A 19349-nucleotide genomic window follows, 5' to 3' on the forward strand; every position below is an offset into this window, starting at 1 on the left:
AAATATGCCGTCTTCCTTGGCCAACGCTGCACGCTATTGGCTATTCAAAAATTACGTTGGAATAATGATTACTTTTCTATTTTATAAAGAAGGTATTTTTCAATGACGGCGAATTAAATCGTAAACTAAAGCTGCCGAAGCTGAGTGATGACGATGAGTAATGACACCACTTCGTGTTTTGATTTGCGCTGTACCCTCCACTCAGTGGTGTGGGTTCGTACATGTATAGATGATGGTGTGCGTGTTTTCTTCCAACGCTGCAGTTCAACCAACAATCAATACGAAACTAACGATTTTAAATTGGCTCACCACTTTAGTAGCCTATTGGTCCCAAGCAAACGATTAACGTACCCTATTCTAGTTGAAATTCTATTACTACACTATGTTTGTTTTGATTCGCTATGAAAGTTTGACAGATAACATCAGGGGTGTGTGAATTCATGCAGAACATGCAGGGGTGAGTGAAATAGCTTGGGACTGCTTGGGACCGTTGTTCTGGTACTGAGTGAGCCAAAAATAATAATGATTTTCTTCGGGACCCAGTGGTCTTAGAGTTACCTCTATGGTTCAACGTTGTATCATCAAAGACCTATTGGCGCTGTTATCTGTCTCTACCAGCCCAGTGGCAGGCGCGTAGGCAACATGTTATACCGTGACAGCGGGCCCAGCACAGCAAAATAAACGATTTGAGCCCGGGACATGCTGCCTACTGTCAAACGCTGCTGTTGATATAGGCCTTGTCACTGGCCTGGTCTCTACACAGCAAAAAAATAATTTTGATATCACGTCAAAGTGGATGCACTACAATCATAGAGGTAACTCTAAGACCACTGGGTCCCGAAGAAAATCATTATTATTTTTGGCTCACTCAGTACCAGAACAACGGTCCCAAGCAGTCCCAAGCTATTTCACTCACCCCTGCATGTTCTGCATGAATCCACACACCCCTGATGTTATCTGTCAAACTTTCATAGCGAATCAAAACAAACATAGTGTAGTAATAGAATTTCAACTAGAATAGGGTACGTTAATCGTTTGCTTGGGACCAATAGGCTACTAAAGTGGTGAGCCAATTTAAAATCGTTAGTTTCGTATTGATTGTTGCTACAATCATGTCGAAAATAGGGTGTAATATTACTTGCTAAAAAGGACAAAATTATCATTAATACAATGCATGAACTGACATTACGCTGCTTTTACTGCATTTGTTTATTTATGTGTTCATAAAAATTACATGAAATTTTCGACATGATTGTAGCAAAGAGGTAACTCTAAGACCACTGGGTCCCGAAGAAAATCATTATTATTTTTGGCTCACTCAGTACCAGAACAACGGTCCCAAGCAGTCCCAAGCTATTTCACTCACCCCTGCATGTTCTGCATGAATCCACACACCCCTGATGTTATCTGTCAAACTTTCATAGAGATTGCTAAAGTATGATTGTGTCAGTGATTTGTTTTCATCGGGAAAATTTTCCGCTATGAAGTTTTTTTTCCCGATGAAAACATTTTGCGTATACGTATACGTGACCTAGTGTGCGAACGATAAACGTCAGCAATCTCTATAGCGAATCAAAACAAACATAGTGTAGTAATAGAATTTCAACTAGAATAGGGTACGTTAATCGTTTGCTTGGGACCAATAGGCTACTAAAGTGGTGAGCCAATTTAAAATCGTTAGTTTCGTATTGATTGTTGGTACATCTCCTTGGGGCAATCCATTGCTAATTGTTCTAGCGACGGTACCAACCTTCAATTGCATTACTACACGGCGGTTACGGGGAAAAGCTGTTATCCACGTAGTTATTTCGTTGGGGATCAGGTATGAGCATAGAATTTCTTCTAATTTGTTTGTTTTTACCGCGTTAAACGCATTTGACAGATCAATGCAGACTATAGCCGAGACGAACCCAACCCTTTTATTCTGTTTGATACAGTTGACTACATAAGAAAGGCATGTTGACATACCTTTTCTAAAACCAAACGATGTTTCTGGAAGGATAGCCCGAGCTTCGATGACGTCTTGTAGTCTCTCGAGTACTGCAGAATTAACAACTTTCGTTAAGGTAGGAACCAAGGATATGGGACGTTTCCCGGAAGCTGTACTCTGATCCCGTCCAGGTTTTGGTATTGTCACTATTATTGTTTTTAATGATTCACTCAAGTAACCGTTCCGCCACATACCGTTCAGGTCCGATATTATGTTCAACGTTACCGTTGGACTTAAGTGTCTCAGCATCTCGTACGTTACACGATCCTCACCGGGTGCTGAGTGTTTTTTCTTGTTATGTAGTATCCTATTCCAGGTATTTTTGGTCATCAGGTCGTAGTTAGCCACTGTTCCATAAGACTCATTTGGAAAAACGTCGGTTTTTTCAAAATGAAGATTTAGGAATTCTTCTGCATCATCTCTTTCTTCACATAACACATTGTTCGCCTTTCGGAAGCATCTTTTTCCAGTCAAACGACCTATTTTGCTCCAAAGTTCTTTCGTCGTAGTGAAAAGATTGATTTCGTTCGGAAACTCTTGAAGTTTCTTTGCAATTTCCTGTCGCTTGGCCCGCTGGAAGACAGCGGCTTTCTTTTTGTAGTTGATCAGCGTTTTTTCGTTCGAAGATTTGTTGAATTCTCTCCTCGCCTCGGTCTTTTCTTTCTACGCCTTGTCAACTTCTTCAGACTACCAAATTTCGGAACTTTTTTATCTTTCCTTCTATGCAATTTATTCACTTTTTTAACACTTTTCATCAAATCACTTATGTTGTTCAAACTGTAGCCATCTAATTCAGACAACTCTTTGTTTATTGCTTTGTTGTCATATACGTAGCGAACTGGTTGATTCGGCACTCCGGTTGTAATCACCGTTTCTACCACTAGATGGTGGCTTTCGATTCCAAAATCCAGAACTTTCCAAGCTAGATTCGTGAATATTGTCGCTGTACAGATGGTGACGTCAATAGCTGAAGCCTTGTGGTTCAGCTGTACTGGTTGTGGTTCAGCTGTACTGGTATGATCCATCATTGATTAGAAGAGGATTTTCGTCATTAATCGACTGCATCAGGATTTCCCCTCTTTTGTCGTTGGCTTCATTGCCCCAACAGTAATGGTGCGCATTTAGATCACCTCCGATTATGATCTTTTTGTAAGATCGAAGGGAGCCGAATATTTTTGATATGTCATCTTCAAATGTTGTATTATCCACGGAAGGACTAACATATATTGATACCACAACTAGGTCAATTGTGGCAATTCGTATGGCTACGACTTGCGTGTAATCCGAAACTATAGGTAAGCTTATTGGGTAGTAGTTATAACAATCTTTCAACATGATAGCTGCACCACCATAATTATTTATTTATTTATTCGTCAATCAATCAAATCGTAGACTACATATTAACATTAGGACTTATGATTTCTATGATTTCGCAGGGTTCTGAAATATATTTTTAATTCTGTTGAGGACATATTTAGGTCAATCATTTCACAATAATGATTATAAACAGTCATCCAAGGTTGCAAATACTCATTTCAGCTAAAATTATGTTTTTCGGAATAATAAAACCAAAAGATGGTATGATGGCATGTTTTACTTGTAACTTACAAGAAGAGGTTACAAAGTATGCGTTTGAAACATAAAACCATAACCATAAATTTTGCTTTCTATGAGTCACAGTCAGCGATTTTCTGATCGCTGAGTGAGTGAGTGAGTTTGTGAAAAATCGCTGATTGTGACTCTCATGAAGTGAAATAAACAGGTTTAATATGTCAAACACATTCTTTGCAACCTCTTCTTGTATCTTACCAATTCAAAATTTGATCATGGCATCTTATTATTTCATAATTTAGAAAAACATTGTTTTAGCTGAAATGAGTATTTGCAACCTTGCAGTCATCATCTGATTTACCGGTCCAAATTTAGCGTAATTGGTCTGATGGCGATCTACTGCGAACAATTGTCGGGAAGGTGCATACAAATTTAACCTTGACAATAGATCAGCTGAGTCAATGCGTTGCGAAATGATATTGTTTAATAAAGAAATCTTTGCGTAATCCCGCCGTTCTTTCAATGTTTGAATGCTGATCAGCAAGCAACGTGCTTCATATGACGGGAGAGGAAAAGCCGTCCAACCCAACTTACGTAGTGCATATAATAAAAATTGCTTTTGGATTGACTCTATTCGTTCTTCATGCTTTTTCATATAGGGTGACCAAACAACGCTACAATATGTATTCTACAATTGACCTCACATTAGCAACGTAAAGTGATTTAATTGTATAAGGATCTTTAAAGTGGAGACCGAAACGTTTTATAAAGTTAAGCATATTGCCTGCTCTATGTATTATTGTGCTTTAATGGTCCACAAATGTCAATTTAAAATCTAGAATAACACCTAAATCTCTTACATTTTCACATTTTTGAACATTTTAATTACCTAATGTAATACAAAGATTTTGTTTGTTTAGTTATAAGATTACATTTTTTAAGCGGCGCCGGTGGTGTAGTGGTAAGCGTGATAACCTCTCACCCCAGCAGGCCTGGGTTCAATCCCAGTCGGCGCCGCCGGGATGTTCTGAGGCATAACATCTCTGATCACGCCTAAAGAAGTAAAGCCGTTGGTCCCCGGCTCATTAGTTGATGGGTCGATAGGTAGGGTCCAGGTGTGGGAGCTGCCTCCCTGGCGTCGGTAGCATTGGTGCTCAGCACGGAAAACAAGATCGACGAAAAACAAACCAAAGGAAAAAAAAAAGATTACATTTTTTAATATTTAGTTTCAATATACTTTTACTACACCATCTGTAAAAAAACATGTATTTCATTCTGAAACACATTCATATCGTTATCGCTTCCTATTTCTAAAAATAGATTCATGTCATCAGCGTATATAAGTACCCTGATATTTTTAAAAATAAGAGAGACGTCATTAATGTACAAAATAAAAAGAAGGGGACCAAGGTGCGAGCCCTGGGGAACCCCTGATGTGACATGAATTGGCTTAGATGTTTTCTCGTTGAATCTTACAATTTGCTGGCGATCAACTAAATACGATTTAATCCAGGTGATGAGCTCCATCTCAATTCCCATTTTTTTCTAACTTAAAAATCAGCATTGGGATATCAATTCTGTCAAACGCTATGCTGAAGTCTGTATATAGAGCTTCTACTTGGTTACCTCTGTCCATTGCATTTTATACAAAGTCCACAAATTCCAAAAGGTTTGTGGTGGTTGAACGGACTTTAAAAAAGCCGTGTTGTGCACTAGTAATTCTTTGTTTTATTTGGCCAAAAATGTTTTTATTTATAATTGATTCGAAGAGTTTTGGAATGCACGAAATGATAGCAATCCCACGATAATTGCGAATATCGGGTTTTTTACCTGATTTATATATGGGTATTAAGTAAGATTTTTTCCATTCCTTCGGGAATATACCGGATTCAAGCGACATATTAAACAGCCAGAATAAAGGGGTTGTGAGTTCAGTTGCTAAGTTTTTCATAAAAATAGGTGAGATTCCATCTGGTCCTGAACTTTTAGTGGCGTCCAAATCTAGTAGGCCATTCCAAATATCATGAAGCGAAATGTTATTAACGCCAACAGTAGTTGAAAAGTCAGGAAAATAAGAAAAATATTCATAATCACGATCATTATCTGAAAATTTCGTGTATGTATGTTTCTAGAAAAAAAGTGGCAAAAAGATTACATATATCATCAGAATTATTACCTTCCTTTTCATCCAATGTCATTTTTGATGGAAAGCTGCACGATTTCATTTTAGTTTTGACGTAATTGAAGAAGTTTCTTGGACATGATTTAATTTCATTCTCAGTTTTTATGTTATACTCAGACAGTGCCAAAGAAAATGCATCACAAATACTTAAATACTTTTTGAGATTATCACGATTTTTATGTTTTCTGTATATTTTGTGAGCTTTTTGTTTACGATTTTTCAAGTTAATGATATGATTATTGAACCAAACTGGATATTTGGAGGAATAATTGCGTCGTCTCCTTTTTAATGAAATTTCCTCGTGAATTACGTCAAACAGAATTTTATAAAAAAACTCCACTGCACATTCAACATTTACCTGATCCTTCAAAATGGTTTTCAAATTTAGTCCATTGAATTTGTTTTTAATATTATCATAATTAGCATTTTTGTAGTCGAACACATTTTCATACTCACTGTCGTTGGGGTGTTGACTGTCATGAACAAATATGGAATTCTCGATTGCTGTGTGAAATGCTTCATTCTACCATAAAGGAGAAATAGATTTACTTACACAGAAATCTTCATGTACCTATATTCGTTAACAAGAAATCTAGGAAACAATTCTGTTGGTTTCTTACATGGTTTATTTGGTTTAATCCTAAAAGCACCATTTTTCAAAAATAAATTGTAATGTTTCGTTTTCCCCAATGACTGCGAGAAGAATATTCTCATTATCTGAATCAGGAATAAAATCAGCATTGCGTTGATTGAAATCTCCATAAATATGAATTTTGAATTCAGGGGGAAATTGAAATTACGATTTCTTCAGCTATTTGGAAAAAGTTTTCATACGAGGACTTACAAGCGAAGTCTGGGGGAAAATTGACTGTGGCAAAAATATGAGTTTCACCAGCTATATTTGTCTTTACCCACACATGCTCAAATTCTTTTACTTTCGATGAGACAATAAGTTCTGAAATAAATTTCCCTGGGCTTTGGCAAAACCTTGAGGTAGTTTAATTAGTCTACCAGGTCCCAGGGCTGATCTGGATCTTTACCACATTGGAAAGATGCACACTAGTGTTGCCAGATCAGTGTTGATGCTTACCAAAAGTGCATTTGAACCCGCTTATAAAAGCATGTTGACAGATTGATCATCACCGTACATTGTTTATTGCTCTGTACTCATAATAAATGATTAAGCACAGCATTTGATATTTTAGTAGAAATGCTGGATTTAGTCGTAGTGGAAATCATTTGTTTTTTAATCCATCCTTTATTGAATTGGATTTATTTCTATAGGTATGCACGTTTGGAAAGTATCATCACAAAGATTCTGCACTCGGTCTACAGCTTGTGGGTGGGAAGCGTTGTTTGTTTTTTTTTATCTATTTATAGAGTCAATTCTTAGAAATACGAAGCGAAAGACAAATCAAGCATTAAGCACAAGACCTTCAAGAAAACTAACAACACGAAATCTGGAAATGGCAATGTTTCATTCAAAATGTCAAGTATTTCAAGAATATCGGGTGAGACCAATCGGACCGAGCGCTCTTTCGGTCATCTTGAAGGGTTGTGCACGAGGAGTGATTTTAATCCCCCCAGTTTTGAAGATATTCCGGAGCGAGGATCCATTATGTCAGAGGGATGATAGAAGTGGCATATCCAGAAACACAATACAACAAGAGAAGGAAGTAGGATTAAAGGTAAACCGGGAGTACATGGGAACGTCGAAAACTGTAAGTATACTCCGATCTAGTCTAGTACTCTTGTATAAAACCTATTGTAAACCGGCTAGATCGTAGTCGTCGTCACCGGGACACATAGTCATGTGAAGATTGCCAGATCCGTGACCACTCATGATATAAAGCACACAAGGCTCTCAACATAAAATACATTGCACGGGTTGGGTCGCACAGATAGGTTGATTGCTTTGAAACACCCGCATGAACGATAACCTTAAGGAGTGCCTAACAACCTATTCGGGTTATCATCCCAACAATATGTGGTACGGTGGCACGATTTGTGATATCGTTCATGTATGGTGCTCCCCCCACCCTTTAGGGTCGCTGACGCTCATTGAACGCTCTTTCGTTCTCCGGTTGATTAAATGGATGACGGAGTTTGACGTCACACTCCTTCAGACGTTTAGGCGGCGGGTGGGCGAGAGGGATAGCTGTTCAGTACACGGAGACAATTTTACAAATGTATTTCTAATAGGTAAATCACAGATTAAAACTCACTAATAATGTCTTTCAATCTCTTTTAATTTCTTTTTCATTGACGGTGCGATGTAGTCGATGCGCTATGTGACGAGAGCGCAAACTAAACGAGGCCATTTTTCAACGATACGCTAATAACTTATGCGCTTTTCACACAAAACCTACCCAACCCTTTCCTTTCTACAATCCCTGAGCAGCTGGCTTAACCATAAGTATACCTCGCAGAACTTTTTTAACCCCCATGGCTAAAGATGCTGTAATGCTCACTCCTCTCCCCTTCCCTGGTGTATTATGGATGGTTTGAATATTTACATCGGTGACATCATAAAATGAAAATGAAAATGAAAAATGACAATAAGTTCTGAAATAAATTTTGAAGAAATAGCAATAAGAACTCCACCACCTGACATTCTTTGGGTTTCGAGTAAGTCACGATCATCTCTGAAAACATTATAATCATTTCCAAAAGTTTCCTCACTTTTAATGTTCTCGTTCCAACTTATCGTCGCGGGAGTGAAATATTTGATAAAAATCTGCAATGTGGTACTTGGAAGTTTTTTCTAGGTAATTTTGAGTCCATGTTTCGGACAGCAATGCTATCCCATAGTTGTCATTTGTCATTACTCGTTGTAGTTCGGACTTATTACTATACAAGCTTTGAATTTTACATTGCAATATTTTTAACTTGCTTGATTGACAGTCGAAGATGATTTATAAGATTGTTTTCGAAAGATCGAAGCATTGCCTCGAAATATCTTTGCACTTTTCTCAATTTCTGTTGGTAGCCCTTGTTAGATGACTGACGAATAACATTTTATCACCTGTTCCTGGAAACGAAGGCTTGCCAGGTTGAAGGTCTTCTCGGTGACATCCTTAACGATTTGGGCGAGATCCTGATCCGTTGTTCTATGTGGGTTGTTCAAACCTATTCCGTTTTTTGATGATTCATTCGTTTTCTTTTTATCTTTAGGCTCGTCAGATCCGGATTCCTCTTCAGACCGAGCTTCAGACTTCGATCTCTTCGATGCCTTTCCTTTTTCTTTGTTTTTGTCCTTGTTTGGTTTTGGTCGTACTCCTGGAGTGATTGGATTCCGCGGTATGTTTGTTAGGTTCCATTGGTATCTTAGTTTTTCGGTATTTTCCTCCGTAACTTCCGCCAACGTTGGGAAATCTTGGAAGTCGTTCAGTAGCTCATAGGGGTTCTGGTTTAACAATGGTACTTGTTCCCGTGCCTCGATGTATGTTAGGTTTTTCTTTGCTCGTAGCTCGTTGATGCTTTGTTGTCTTTTCTTTTCTGGACAGGTATCCTCCGTTGCCGAGTGCTTCGTGGATCTGCAGTTTACACTTTTGACTGGTTTTCCGCATTGTTCGTAGTCCTGTGCATTTTCATGTTGATCACCACATTTTTTGCAGCGACGGGCTCCTCTGCAGTTAGTCGTTCTGTGACCATAGCGCAGACAATTTTCGCAAAGATCCACTTTCCTCGTGAAAGGAAGAATCCTCGTTGAACAGCAAAACAGCTTAACGCGATCTGGCAGTTGATTTGTGCGGAACGTTACGCTAACTCGCGCTAACGGGATCCGATCGTTGTTTGCAACGCGATGCAGCCTCCTAACTCGCGTAATTAGGAACTGCGACTCTAGGCCGGCCTGAATTTCGGTTTCTGTCATGTTAACTGGAACTCCAGCGATCACACCTGTGATGGATACCAAGTGACTTGGTATATACGCTCTGTAGACTTCACTTTGTGGGTTTATGCTTTTCCAACAGCAGGTTGGCTTTGATGAAGTTGTTAACAACCACCATCACCTTGAAGCGACCCACATACTTCATGTCAATAATGTGACCTCGAATGCCTTCAATCTGCGTAAGAGCAGACCCGAGAGAAAACTTGTTGATCTTCATATTCTTGCAGTGTCCGAGAATGTGAATATGATATTCTCCCATCCTTGGTCATTCTTCTTCTGCGTGCTTGTACTCGGAATAACCAACGGTGCTGCATTTTGATCCATGTCCTTGTTCCTTTGAAGGGAATCTCACTTAACCTCACTTCAGCACTGATTTATTTATTTTTCCCTCTAATAACAAAATGGCTGCCTTAGTGCAGCGGCGTCCTTCCACCGTTCTTTTAATTTCAAATACTTCTGTATTCTTTAACTTTTCCTTCGCTTTATTTCTTATATTCAGACACAATTTTTTTTTTTTATATTTCTTTGAAACACTTTTAACTGTTTATCCGTTCAACTTTTCGCAGGGATATAAAAATACACGTGGTAAACAAAACTCATGTCCTATACACGGTGCCATTCTAGTCGAAATCCTAGAACTACACTATGTTTATTTTGATTCGCTATGAAAGTTTGACAGATAAAATAAGGGGTTCGCAGATTTTCCGAGGATGACGGCTCTATCTACACGCAGAAAAAAATATTTTAAACGTAATAATATTTGACGTAAAATCAATAAGAATTTCATTTTGTTTTGGCTGCAAAAAGAAATCATTATTGTTTCAACAATCCAGTAGACGCTCCAAGCAGACATATGCTCAAATGTTGAAGGCTGCATCAGCCGTCCAAGATGCAAACCAATTTTCGGTTTTGTCAGTTGAAGAATCGGACTCTGACTCATCCGATGAAGGTGATTCTACGGTGGTACACGCACCTTCAAAAATAGACGGTTCCTCAAAAAGAAAATGCCCCTCCCCGAAAGTGCGCCGTAAGAAAACCAAAGTCACCTCCAGACGATTGCCAAATTCCCAGGGTAATGGGGATGAAAAAACAAAACCGAAGGCTCCTGTTGATCCAATCCCTGGATGCAGCAAGAATTTTCCGCCATTGCCCAACAAAGATAAAAAAAATAAAAAAGCTGCTCCTCAAACTTCTCAAAAGAAATCCAAGTCCGAACGAGGTTTGCTAGCTTTTTCGGACATTGTGGAATTCATATTAAACATGTTCAACATACAAGACCCTCTAAGAAGCTTAGTTTCTGCCTTGCTTCCAACGTTAGAATCATATCTTAAGCAATTGACTGTTTCATGGCCCCTCCTTGCATCAATCATATCTTTCGATGGATAATTCGTCGAACGAGGTTGAAGATATGATCACTGTGCTACAGTGGAACTGCCGTAGTCTAGTGCCTAAACTAGACTCGTTCAAATTTTTACTTCACAATTCTGATTGTGATATATTTGCTCTCTGTGAAACATGGCTTTCTTCCGATAAAGAACTCAACTTCCACGATTTTAACATTATACGCCTGGATAGAGACGATTCTTATGGAGGAGTACTTTTAGGGATCAAAAAGTGCTACCCTTTCTACAAAATTTCCCTTCCTGCTCTATCCGGCGTCGAAATCGTTGCTTGCCAAATAAATGTGAAGAACAAAGATCTTTGCATAGCTTCAGTATACGTTCCACCAAGAACCTCCATTAGCCGTAGTCAACTCTGGAATCTAGTTTCGATTCTTCCATCCCCAGTATTAATTCTGGGTGATATGAACTCCCATGGTACTGGGTGGGGCGATCTATATGACGACAATAGAGCGGCTATTTTTTACGATTTATGTGACGATTTCAATTTGACTATTTTGAACACTGGTGAAGCGACACGTATAGCAAAACCTCCGGCTCGAGAAAGCCGACTCGACCTATCTTTGTGTTCAAGATCGCTATCATTGGATTGTCAGTGGAAGGTTATCAATGATCCCCATGGTAGCGATCATTTGCCAATCATCATTTCAATAAAGTGTGGCCCTCACTCTGCAGAACCATCTCGGGTTCCATTTGATCTTACAAGGAACATCGACTGGCAGAAATATGCAACGGCGGTGACAATCGGTGTCGAATCAATAGATGCGCTTCCACCATTGGAAGAATATCGATTCCTAGCCGATTTGATTTACAAAAGCTCACTGGAAGCACAAAAAAGAAAAGTTCCAAGTGCACCCTTTAAAAGGAGACCAGCCACACCTGGTTGGGACGAAGAATGCACAAAATTGTATGTAGAAAAATCTGATGCTTTCAAAGCTTTTCGTAGACACAAAACCTCCACTTACTTCGAGGAATATTCAAAGCTTGAGACAAAGCTGAAACAATTAATCAAAGCAAAAAAACGCGGTTATTGGCGCAATTTCGTCGAGGGACTCTCACGAGAAACCTCAATGAACACCTTGTGGAGGGTGGCTCGCAACATGCGTAACCGCTCATCTTTCAATGAGAGTGAAGAATACTCCAACCGATGGATATTCGATTTCGCTAAAAAGGTCTGTCCGGACTCAGTTCCAGCACAAAATATTCTTCGAGAAGCGTCTCCTAGCGTCGGCTCTCTGGATAGACCATTCTCAATGCTGGATTTCTCTATGGCTCTTCTTTCATCGAACAACTCCTCACCGGGAAGCGATATGATTAAATTCAATCTTCTGAAAAATCTCCCAGATATCGCTAAAAGACGCTTGCTAGATTTATTCAATTCCTTGCTAGAAAACAACATTGTACCGCCTGAATGGAGACAGGTCAAAGTAATAGCCATTAAAAAACCTGGCAAATCAGCGTCTGACCATAACTCATACCGTCCGATTGCTATGCTTTCGTGCATTAGGAAATTGTTGGAGAAAATGATCCTTCGGAGACTCGATCACTGGGTCGAATCAAATAACTTGCTATCAAATACACAATTTGGGTTCCGCAAGAGCAAAGGAACAAACGATTGTCTAGCGCTGCTTTCCACAGATATTCAACTGGCCTTTGCACACAAGGAGCAATTGGCTTCAGTATTCTTGGACATTAAGGGGGCTTTTGATTCAGTTTCCATTGAAATTCTGTCAGACAATCTGCACAGATGTGGACTTTCTGGAATTTTAAATAATTTCTTGTACAATTTGTTGTCAGAAAAGCAAATGAACTTTTCCCTTGGACAACTGACAACTTCCAGAATTAGCTACATGGGCCTGCCCCAAGGCTCATGTCTCAGCCCTCTTCTTTATAACTTTTACGTCAAAGATATCGACAACTGTTTGGCAGAACAATGCACGCTAAGACAACTTGAAGGTGACGGTGTGGTTTCCGTAAGAGGTCCACATGCCGTGGACTTGCAAGGACCATTGCAAAATTCCTTAGATAACTTGTCTTCTTGGGCTATGAATCTAGGGATCGAATTCTCGCCGCAGAAAACTGAACTGGTAGTGTTTACTCGAAAGCGGTACCCAGCCCAAATGCATCTTAATCTTTTGGGCAGAAACATTACTCAATCATTGTCTTTCAAGTACCTTGGGGTCTGGTTTGATTCAAAGTGCACTTGGAATGCCCATATTACGTATTTGAAGCAAAAATGTCAGCAGAGGATCAACTTTCTCCGTTCAATTTGCGGCACATGGTGGGGTGCTCATCCGGGAGACCTCATAACGCTTTATAAAACAACTATTCTCTCTGTTCTAGAGTACGGCTCTTTCTGCTTTCTCTCGGCAAGAAAAAGTCACCTAATAAAATTGGAACGAATTCAATATCGTTGTCTGCGTATTGCTCTAGGCTGTATGCACTCAACGCATAACATGAGTCTCGAGGTTCTGGCAGGAGTAACACCCCTCCAGAACCGTTTCTGGGAGCTCTCTCTCAGAATACTAATCAAATGCGGAGTGACGAACACACTTATAATTGCTAATTTTGAAGAAATTCTTGGGTTGAACACACAATCTCGATTTATGAGAATCTACCACCACTACATATCATCAGATATGTGTCTTCCTTGTTATACTCCAGACCGTGTTCACTTCACCAATCGCAGTTCCTCAATTGAATATGATCTGACCATGAAACAAGCAACTCATGGGATTCCCGATCAACTTCGACCTATTATTATCCCACGTATTTTTACTGAAAAGTACCAACAAGTCAATTGCATGAAAAGATATTTTACAGACGGGTCCCGTCTCAATGGATCCACTGGCTTCGGTGTCTTCAATGAAAACTCTAGCGCCTTCCGCAAACTTCAGGAACCTTGTTCCGTTTTTGTTGCTGAGCTGGCAGCAATCAACTTCGCATTGGGGATGATTTCCAATATGCCCACAGACCATTACTTCATCTTCTCGGATAGTCTCAGTTCGATTGAGGCTATTCGGTCGATGAAACAAGGTAGGCACTCATCTTATTTCCTTTCAAAGGTAAGGGAGCAGATGTGTGTGCTGGTCGAAAGATCATATATGATTACCTTTGTATGGGTCCCCTCACATTGCTCAATCCCAGGCAATGAGAAGGCGGACTCTCTCGCAAAGGTGGGCGCGCAGGAAGGCGAATTGTATGACAGGCAAATTTCACACGATGAATTTTACCATTTAGTGCGTCAGAGTACCTTTTCGAGTTGGCAAACCGATTGGGACACTGGAAATCTTGGACGGTGGTTACATTCAATTATTCCTAATGTTTCTTCGAGAGCGTGGTTTAAAGGCTTGGGCTTAAGTCGTGACTTCATTCGCGTGATGAGTAGACTTATGTCCAACCACTACTCGCTAGATGCTCATCTCAATAGAATAAACCTCGTGGACAGCAACATCTGTCGGTGTGGAAACGGTTACGATGACATCGAACACGCAGTTTGGCAATGTACGGATAATGACGCCGCCAGAGAGCGACTTTTGAATACCCTCGAGGCCCAAGGAAGACAACCCTATGTTCCTATCAGAGACGTGTTGGCAACCCGTGATCTCTGCTATATGCAGTCCGTTTATGTTTTTCTTCAAATGTCTAGTATAAGAATTTAATTCCTTTTGTCTTTTGTCTCTCTTTATTAGTTTTTGTTTGTCTTGTCCCCCCGTCTCGATGAGTCTCATCGTCGCCCACTGGTCACCCACCATAGCCGGTCGAACTCCGGACGAAGCTAGAACAGCACTACCGTTCATACTGGCGACAACGCTCTGATGAGACAACGAAACCCTACCCCAAGCTCCTCCCCTGATCCTATCCTTCGAAAATGTACCCTTCTAACCTCGAGTAAGCCGCGAGTAATCGGCCCAACTCCTACTAGACATAGAATTAAGTGAATTTTGTTACACACAGTGAACAATGAATTATCGGCTCCGTAAAGCTAACGCGATTGAGCCTCCCAAATAAACGAACTAGATAAAAAAAAAAAACAATCCAGTATTTTTGTTTCTCAAAACCCATGGATTGTTAAATCAAAAAGAAAATCTTTTCGAATTTACAAGAGCTTTCATGGTTTTGACGTAAGCTGCCAAATTTGGCAGCTGGGTCAACAATAAAAATATGTTTGTTTTTAAAAGAGATTTCTTGTTGATTCAATCATATTTATTTTATGAAGTCTGACAATTCACGCAGTAGAAATAAAAATATGTTTATTGATTCAAAAAATAATATGGCATTTTTTTTTATGTTTTGTTTTCTTTTTCACTGATCATCCTTCGGAAGGGAAGTAAAGCCGTTGGTCCCCGGTTAATTAGTTGATGGGTCGATATGTAGGGTCCAGGTGTGGGAGCTGCCTTCCTGGCGTCAGGAGCATTGGTACTCAGTACGGAAAACAAGATCGACGGAAAAACAAACCAAGAAAAAAAAATCGGTAGATACAAGATGCATAGACTGAGTAACGGAAAAAAAAATCATGGAAAAAAACAGAAAATTGATTATATTTAGCAACTGCAGCTTGAACTGCAGCATACTTACTTACCTCAAGTCTCAAGATTTTCGGAAATTTTGCACTTATTTCCCGAAATTCACAAGTTTTGTTATTGTTTACACTTTTGTCCGGGTGAAAACGAGGGAATGGTTGGTAGTTATTTTTGCATTCATGGCCCGGGGAATGGACACAGCAAATAAATGCTAAATTAAAATGAACTATTGTTGGATTAATAATAGAATATAGTTATTTTTACAATAGTTGCAGCTGAAAAGTGGCTTATTAAAACAAAAAGAATCCTACTTTGAATTTATATGAATAAGTATTATTGAAACAACAAAATGCAATATAATTTCAACCGGAATTGTTTGTTTAAATACAACTAAAGTTTTGTTTGGTTCAATGCAAACAATTTTCTGTCCGTGTACGATGCAGGAAAGATCGAGGGGAACGACTCTATCTACGATGCAGGAAAAATTGTGTTTTGTTGTGGTTAGCTGCGCACACGCTGAGTAGATAGAAAGAAGATTGATGACGATTCTGAAGATATCCTGCAAAAAGATGATGTGCAATGCAAATAGAAATGAAAGAAGATTTTTCGAAGATTGATTCGCTAGTGTGAGATTTGTTGAGCATCTAGAATTGAGATTTAGATGTGTCGCCCCCCTCGGGAAAGATTGTGTTTTACTGTGGCAAGCTGTGCGCATGCTGAGTAGATAGAAAGAAGATTGACGACGATTCTGAAGATTTCCTGCAAAAAGATGATGCGCGATGAAAGTAGATGCTAGAAATGAAAGAAGATTTTTCGAAGATTGATTTGCTAAGGTGAGATTTGTTGAGCATCTAGACTTGAGATTTAGATGTGTCGCCCCCCTCGAGATTTTCCTATGTTTCGAGGGGTGAATCGATAAGCTTGGGACCGAAGAGAGTACCAGAGCTAGGCCAAAAAATTGAGCACGTTTCTTCGGGATCTTCTTGTCTTAGAATTACCTCTATGATACAACTTAGACCTGGATTATTCGATAGTTCAATTAGTAATTTATTACTAATAATTCAGTTAACTCTAAACATAATTTGCTACTACTACTAACGTAATTCATTTTTATCCTACTTATTTCCAGTACTACCATAGAGGTATATCTAAGACCAGAAGGTCCCGAAATAAAGTGCTCAACTTTTTGGCTCAGCTCTGGTACTCTCTTCGGTCCCAAGCTAATCGATTCACCCCTCGAAACATAGGAAAAACCAATAACCCCTCATTTTATCTGTCAAACTTTCATAGCGAATCAAAACAAACATAGTGTAGTAATAGAATTTCAACAAGAATAGGGTACGTTAATCGTTTGCTTGGGACCGATAGGCTACTAAAGTGGTGAGCCAATTTGAAATCGTTAGTTTCGTATTGATTGTTGGTACTACCAACAATCAATACGAAACTAACGATTTTAAATTGGCTCACCACTTTAGTAGCCTATCGGTCCCAAGCAAACGATTAACGTACCCTATTCTTGTTGAAATTCTATTACTACACTATGTTTGTTTTGATTCGCTATGAAAGTTTGACAGATAACATCAGGGATGTGTGGATTCATGTAGAACATGCAGGGGTGAGTGAAATAGCTTGGGACTGCTTGGGACCGTTGTTCTGGTACTGAGTGAGCCAAAAATAATAATGATTTTCTTCGAGACCCAGTGGTCTTAGAGTTATCTCTATGGTACTACTACATTTGTATAGAAGTCATTTGTAGTACCAGAATGGTGGGTTCGGCGCGAATCTATAAAATAAATTTGGGTACTGATTGAGAACCAACAGCGCCGCCACCTGAACTTCCCTCTCAGAATATTCATAATTTCAACGCTGTTAGTTACCTCTATGGTATGACGTAGAACCAGCTTCTTTATCTATTTTGCACAATTTTTATGTAAAGAGCCTGAATTTATAAAGAGGCGACATCTTATCCATTTGACAGGTCTTCTGTGTTCATTCGACTGTCGACAGAAGCAGGTCAGCACGTGTGTGTCACGCGATCGTCTGTTTACTCGGCAGCAACCATAAGGCTGTCCACGAGACAACTGCGATCAGCTGACTTTTTTGTTTACCAAGAACTTTTGACAGATCACAGTAAAACTGACAGTTCACTCTCATATGAATGTCTGCTTTGTTTATGTTTACATTCAGCACCATTAACACCAGATCACTCACACACTCTTGATTTCTAGCTGTCAGTTCCATTGCGAAACGTCTCTTGAATCACCTTATTATGTGGTCCTTCTCATTGTTATTCATCAGCAGTTGAGCAGTGCACGGCTGCAGAATTCAAATCAAATTTGCATTCCACTCACTCAAATTCGGTAAATAGCGGCGTTGGTGGTGTAGTGGTAAGCGTGATTACTTCTCACCCCAGCAGGCCTGAGTTCAATCCCAGTCGGCGCCGTCGGGATGTTCTGAGGCATAACATCTCTGATCACGCCTTCCTTCGGAAGGGAAGTAAAGCCGTTGGTCCCCGGTTCATGAGTTGATGGGTCGATAGGTAGGGTTCAGGTGTGGGAGCTGCCTTCCTGGCGTCGGTAGCATTGGTGCTCAGCACGGAAAACAAGATCGACGGAAAAACAAACCAAGAAAAAAAAAATCGGTAGATACAAGATGCATAGACTGAGTAATTTTTTTCCTCGATTTTCCTTAATAAGAAAATCGAGGAGAATTTTATTCAGTCTAAGAGTATAGCGTCTGTTTTGATTACTATTATAATTATTACTCACTCTAATGACCTTTTTGACGTTTAATCGTCTTTCTCTATCTAGCACACATGGATGAATGGACGGTTTGTTTTCCCACTAATCTGTTTCCCTCTTGCTCACACTCGTTCGATTTAAATGGTGCAGTAGTGTGCGCCGATTAAACGTCAAAAAGCTCTATGAGTGCTTTCTAGCGAGTATGAGTAAACGGATTTGAGTTGAATTCTGCAGCTGTGTGTTCTCACTTGTGGTGAGCATACCAATCTAGTACAACCTTACCCAAGTTTTACAAGCATCTATTTATAATGTCCTTCTGATACGAATATGAACTTAGTTTAACAGAATCATTAGTTTTCCTTAAGTTCCTCCTTATTACTTTATTCTATAATTTCAAGCTACATGAACATATTAAATTATATTAAATTTATGTAACCCTCATCAACCAAAAATACGCAGCTTTGAATTATTTTGTACTGATTTACGGCGCAGTTTTTGTATTGCGATCATTTTTTAATACATATTAATAATTCTTTTGTTACTGATATCTACTCTTTAATTGTTGATCCTTGCTTATTGGTTAGTATATCAATATTACGCAAAGCACATATTTTTAATAAATGATGACTAATTCGAATGAAGTGCGAATTGATTGATGGATCAATTTTTATTGAAGTTTAGGCCGTTACAAATTTTATTTTAACTTTTTGTCATCCCCTCCCCCTTCCAAAAATATCTGGACAATAAGCGAGCAAAAAAAAAATCATTGACGGCAGGCAAATTCTGTCGCCAAATTCTGAATAGGGCATATTAATGGTGGTAAGCTCCAACCGGTATTATCCTCGGATTAAATCATGATCAAGAATGTCCGGCTGCTTTGATGTCGACATCAAAGTGAATCAACGCGACTTTAAGCAAATATTTTGCAGATCATCCAAACAGGGACGGTATTAACAGTTAATCCGAGTTGGAGCTTACCGCCATAAGAGACTCAATTCATGACTGAGCTGTGACAGAAAGGAGCTATCTAAATATCAGTCCGCATCGTGCTCTCTTGCCGTGCGGATCTA

This window comes from Ochlerotatus camptorhynchus, unplaced genomic scaffold, assembly GCF_037179485.1.
Source record: "Ochlerotatus camptorhynchus isolate MF236.1 unplaced genomic scaffold, CSIRO-AGI_Acam_v1.1 ptg001022l, whole genome shotgun sequence".
In the NCBI taxonomy this organism is placed as follows: Eukaryota; Metazoa; Arthropoda; class Insecta; order Diptera; family Culicidae; genus Ochlerotatus; species Ochlerotatus camptorhynchus.